Below are 6734 nucleotides of genomic sequence, written 5' to 3' on the forward strand. Positions count from 1 at the left end.
GTGACTTAGAACACCAAAACTCAATTCCAAGTGGCGACTTTGTAAATAAATAATCTCTTTCCAAAATCGTCACTTCAATTGGAAAAACCCTTTAATAAATAAAACTCGTGTCCTTCTGGCGCGAAAAAAGGGGTGTGACACCATTAACACTGAGACCTATATCAGAAGTGACAGATACTCTAGTATCTAAGTGATGGAACACACAATGCATATATTTGACAATAATCACTTTGAAATTTAAAAAAGTTGGCTCTAACAGTGCATCTTAGGAATATATTGAAAAGTAGGGTTATACATAGCTCTAATATAATGCACAAAACCGGGGTTCGAAGGAAAACTAAAAGGCAAGCCACAAACCGCAACCATTTTAGCTAGTTCTTCATGATCTCTATCTTTATTATAAGCAGTCTGAGTGACAGCGGGGTTAGAAAGATTTAAAGTTTGTTGGACCATATTAGATCCCCAACGGATCCACCGAGAGCGACACTACTAGCGCCGGTCAGTGTGGTTTTATGTCTGTCATACCCCATTTTAACCGGGTTAAAATTAGGGTACAACGTATTGGTGATTCCTATTTGTTTTATTTAAGGAGTCGCCACCTAATTAATTTAACGGTGAATTAGGACACCCAGATGTTAACTAAGGTAAAGTTAAAACTAAACCTCTGTTAATAGTCTGCTTAACCAATGTGATTCTAGGTAAGGGCTCTATATTATCCTAAAGGGAAGGGGTTAGGCATCCTTTAGAATCCGCTAACTACAGTTGTCCGGCCAAACTTAGGTTAATTAATTAAGATTAATTATAATGCTTGAATCTCAAGAAAAAATAGGTTGTAAATATTATTGAGGTTTTAAAAGGAAAACGTAATGATGCTATTTGAACTGACTTGAAGAAATGCATAGTAGTCCACGTGAAAATAAAAAACTTATAAATGTTGTTAAGCTTAAAATAATAATTTTATGGTAAAAATGGGACTGGCAAAATATAATGATTTGTATATAGATAGAAGCTTTAAGAGAAAACTTAGCCAATATGACATTATGTCCGTATAATAGTGTAAGAAATCTAGACTTGTTTTTAAAGATAGAATGCAAAGGTGATGAATTTCTTCCCTTTTTTTTTATTTAATTATGCTCGGCTGAAAATAGACGTGATTGATTCAAACTTGAAGAGTTATTTATAAAAATAATACTTGAGTTTATATTTGCATATTAATGGCGTTTTGAAATGTTTAGATAATAAAATATGATTCTCTTCATTTAAAATATATATAATCATTCTATTTTCCAAATCGATTTTCAAATAAAATAAATATTAGACCTTGTAAATGATTTTAACATGAAAAGAAAGGAGTGATACTTATGAGGTTAATGTTAATATCTCTCTTAAATTTACTACCCATTATACTAAAGCTAAACCCACTAAATTCACTAAGGTTCGTCTAACTTAAGAAAACAAAATAAAATAAGGGTTAGTCATATAATACAAATTAACTGCATAAAATATTAAAATAGGGGAGCAAATATAGTTTAATGGGCCCAGCCCATTCTAGAACTGCCACGATCAGCTGCTGTGATTTGTTTGCTATTGGGCCTTGGCCCAGAAAGTCTTCTATTTTGTTGCGGGTTGGCTGGACACAAGAGGAAGTCGTGTTGGGCTTTTTTAGCCCAACCAAATGCGGAGGAAAACGAGTCCCTCGGACTCGTATGCGATGATCATGCATAAAACGAAAGGAAAGGGATTAGTATCTAATCGATAAACAGAACTACGCATGTATAATATAAATAAAAAAACAGACCAGTAGATTGTATGTATATTTGAGTATATCTCGTGTATACGCATATATATCCCATAAACAAAACTGCACATGGTGTGCACGTATACATTATCGGGCCTTGATAGTATTTATTCAAATCAGTGATACTTCACCAAAATATAGCAGTCTGTTCCTTCTAAGAAGGCAGCAAAGTTATAATAGCAACTATCACATCTAGTGTAGCATATGTTTATTTTTTAAGCAGAAGGGCAACAACTATGTGGAGGTGCAGTATTTGTTCTCCCAAATGTAACAGTTTCTCAAAAGTGGTAGTAGCACATGCCTAGACAGTGAAACAGTTTGGCCAAAATGTTACGGCTAATGGCAAAAGTGAAGCAACAATTCTGTTTTCACAATGCAATAATACAGGTCTCAAAACATCATAGCAAATTGGTTCAGGCCTAAATGTGCTTAGTTTGGATTTTCATCAGCAGCAAGATAGCAACAAATAGCAACAATAAAACTGGCCTTAGCAAGGACCCAAACTGCAACAACAAACAGGTGATATCAAGTGAACACTTTAAGTGCCATATTGATCATTTTTTGGATCAAAGACACTACAACTCTATCAAGCAGCTCCACAAACAAAAATGCCACAGTATAGCAGCAGTTTCAAACCCTAAGGCAGTATTTCCAAGTGTTAGATGAATGATTTTTCAGCTGATTAATCTTTGCAGAGATGAGCAAAAGCAAATAAAAGTTACTTTAATGATGGTCTTGAGTTTACTAACAAACAAGATCATTGAGCAAGCTATGTTATGCCTTCACATTAAACCCATAATCATTCTATTGATTCATACTGGCTTGAATAAACTATGTTTAACTACAATTTAATCAAGCTAAGCAACATTTAAGCGCGAACAAACTGAACAGTCATGGATAAGTGACTACACATGGGAGAGAAAGAAAAGAAGGATCAGATTATAATTAACTCTATATGTACTACTGAATATATGAAAATAATCATGTGTACAAGTATTTTTTGTGTATCATTTGGTAGATCAAAATTTTTAAAGAAAAAAATGCTTACTTTAGTTCATTTCTTGGGGTTTCCATTAATTCATTGTTATCTCAAACAACGGCGATAAATCTAATTCATTTCTTAAGTGATCCCCACCATCACCACTGAGACACTCTTTAAAAAAGTGGACTACCCCGTTGGCCTTTCCTTATCTAGTCCCCATTGGATTGTGACTAAAATGAACGGTCGAGATTAAAATTAAAAGGCTCAATCCGTGTGATGCCTACGTGGCACACGCGGATTGGCCCTTTTTTTAATTATTAAAAAAGGCTATGTATTATGAGTTGTTGGATACATTTATGGGGTTAATCCGCACTTATTTCTCTAAATTTCTCCCTTAGCCGTATATCTATTCTCTCTCTTTCCCTCTTCCTCACAAAACCCTAATACTCCCATCCCTATCCTCTTCCATGTCGAGATCAACTACAGCAGCTTATTTCTCTTCCTATCTCTCTCTCTCTCTCTACAAAAAAAAGCAAAATTCTCACAACCTCTTCTTCCATGTCCCAATACCACAACTACAGAGCCCAAACTTACCTTTCTTCCTTTTATTTCTTTTGATCCTCCATATCTTATCAAAAAACCAAGTTAATTACATTTCTACTCTCTGTTCTCAAAATGAACCCTTTTGAACCTGTTCTATTAAAATACTGAATTTCTTCTTTTGTCTAGCCATTATGACCATGGCTCCTATAGAGGAGGTTTCTTACCTCCAAATTAAACAACTTCCAAAACTTTTCAAAATATCAAGCAATTTTAAAGACATGTCTGATTCTGATTCTGATTCGGGATTAGTTGAAAATCCAAATGATAGCCCCAGAATTGTCTAACGAAAGCAAGAAGAACATCTCAAGAAGAATCTTAACAGTATCAACCTCCGTCCGTTTATTCCCGAAAGACTGATTGGATGATCTGAAGATACAGAGAACACCTTCTTTGGTCAAGAAGACCGCCAGGACGACGTGGATTAGAATGAGGAGGACGTGGACGAGGATGAAGAGGAGGAGTCTTCTACAGAACCTGATGCTCCACTGAAGAAGAAAAAAAGAAAATGAAAAGTCGTAATATTTTCAATAATATAATTATACTGCAATTCTAATATTGTTGCACACTTCACTTTATTCCACTTCTTCAAGTGCACAGTATTAGTGTTAACCCCTCTAAATCTTGTAAAATGCTAAAGCATTACCCATATCGGATAGTTATGTTTTAAGTTTTAATTGTATTTATATGACCCACTCCCTGTACGAGTAGATATGTGTTTCACCTTTTGAAGTCTAACTCTCAGGGAAAGTCAAGTGTAATTCTTCGCATAAGAGTAATGAACCCTTTATATTTAGACCAATTTTATGAATTGATGGATGATTTGTGATGTTGATGTTAATCTAAACGTAAGGCAGATTGACAAAAGAGTACATATTCCGCCTTAAGTTTAGATTGACAAAATTCCGCCTTAAGTTTAGATTGACACCAACATTACAGTAAACACTCTACCCTATTCCAAATTTTGTGCAACTCGTTGGTCTTCTATCTTCTTCTCTTTCCAAATAAAGAGAATCATAGTAAATTCTTAATTGTTCGGTGCTTTCTCCAAATTATACTATTTTTATAGGAGTAAGTGATAACTTGAGATAAACTATCTCTTAAATTGTGGTATAATGAAAGACTATATGTAAAGACACACATTATAATATCAACTCATAAAATTGGTCTAACTATAAAGGGTGCAGAATTCTTATGCGAAGAATTACACTTAACTTTCCCTGAGAGTTAGACTTGAAAAGTGAAACACATATCTGCTAGTTGATCACATAAATACAATTAAAACATAACTATCCGATAGGGGTAATGCTTTGCATTTTACAAGATTTAGAGGGGTTAATACTAATACTACGCACTTGAAGAAGTGGAATAGAGTGAAGTCAGAAAAGGTGAAGTGTGCAAAAACATTAGAATAGCAGTATAATTATATTATTGAAAATATTACGGCTCTTGCTTACGGCTCTTCATTTTCTTTTTTCTTCTTCGGTGGAGCATCAGGGTCAGAAGAAGACTCTTCCTTTTCGTCCTCGTCCTTCTACTTGTCCTCCCCGTCCTCGTCGTCCTGAGGGTCTTCTCTACCAAAGAAGGAGTTCTCTATATTTCATATTGTCCAATCAGTCTTTTAGGACTAAACGGACGGAGATTGATACTGTTAAGATTCTTCTTGAGATGTTCTTCTCGCTTTTGTTGGATTGTTCTATGGCTATCATTTGAATTTTCAAATGATCCAGAATCAGAATTAGAATCAGACATGTCTTCAGAATTGCTTGCTATTTTGAAAAGTTTTGGAAGTTGTTTATTTTGGAGGTGACAAAACCCCCTTCTTTTTATAGAAGTCATGTTCAGAATGGCTAGACAAAAGAAGAAATTTAGTATTTTAATAGAACATGTTCAACAGGGTTCATTTTGGGAACAGAGAGGTAGAAATGTAATTAACTTGGCTATGTGATAAGATATGGAGGATCAAAAGAAATAAAAGGAAAAAAGGTAAGTTTTGGGCTCCGTAGTTGTGGGATTGGGACATGGAAGGAAAGGTTATGAGAATTTTGCTTTTTTTGGAGAGAGAGGGAGAGAAATAGGCTGTTGATTTCGACATGGAAGAGGATGGGGACGGATGGGAGTATTAGCGCTTTGTGAGGAAGAGAGAAAGAGAGAGATATAGGACGAAGGGAGAAATATAGAGAAATAAGTGCGGATTAACCTCATAAATATATCCAACAACACATAATACATAGCCTTTTTTAAAAATAAAAAAATAAAAAAAAATGCCAATCTGCTTGTGCCACGTAGGCGTCACGCGGATTGGGCCTTTTAATTTTGATCTCAATTGTTTATTTTAGTCACAATCCAATGGGTACTAGATAAGGAAAGGCCAACGGGGAAGTCTACTTTTTTAAAGAGTGGTGATGATGGGATGGTGGGGACCACATAAGAAATGAATTAAATTTATCACCATTGTCTGAGATAAAAACGAATTAATGGAAACCCCAAGAAATGAACTAAAGTAAGCATTTTTTTTCTTTAAAAATTTCGATCTACCAAATGATACACAAAACAATACTTGTACACATGATTATTTTCATATATTCAGTAGTACATATAGAGTTAATTAAAAAGGCAATAAAATTTGTGATCAAAACTGAAATAAATTAGTCAAGAAACTCTAACTCATCATCCTTACGGTGTTCAGAGAACCTAACCGTACCGTTTCGCCCTTTCAAATTGTCTACCACAAACTCCACCTTGCTTTCCTTTAATATAGTATAAAGCATGTATAATTAACAATACTATTGAGTATTATGAATAAATTGGGTATGTTCACTATAAATATTTTGTATATTCTGATAAATATAAAATACTTATATTTCGTGAGAAAATGTGTATATATATGGTATAATAAAAGAATCTTAGGAATATATGTGATGATTATACAATGAAAATTGTATATTCTAACAAATATAAAATACACTAGTGGGGGTAGGCCCAGCTTTGCCCAGGCCTAACACGGATTTTTTATTATTATTTTACTATAAATTGTAGATAAATCTGTAGTGAAAATAAGCACAACGATCAAGTTCTGTAATCATTTTATTTTGAAATAGAACTCAATTTCTCTCCTCATTATTGCTTCTAGCCTTATGATTCCACTTCTTTTTCCAACTACTTCTTTCCTCTCTCACAACCCCTACTTTTGTTAAAATTGTTTCCTTCGTCCTCTTTTATGCACGTCAGAACTTGATCAATTAACATTCTAAATGCACAGCCAAGTAGGTACCTTCGTGGAATTGTCGACGTTGAATCACTTAATCTACTCTGATATGTAAAACTCATTAGCAAAAAGAAACTTAAAAGTAC

Source organism: Lycium barbarum, chromosome 4 (genome assembly GCF_019175385.1).
Source record: "Lycium barbarum isolate Lr01 chromosome 4, ASM1917538v2, whole genome shotgun sequence".
Taxonomy (NCBI): domain Eukaryota; kingdom Viridiplantae; phylum Streptophyta; class Magnoliopsida; order Solanales; family Solanaceae; genus Lycium; species Lycium barbarum.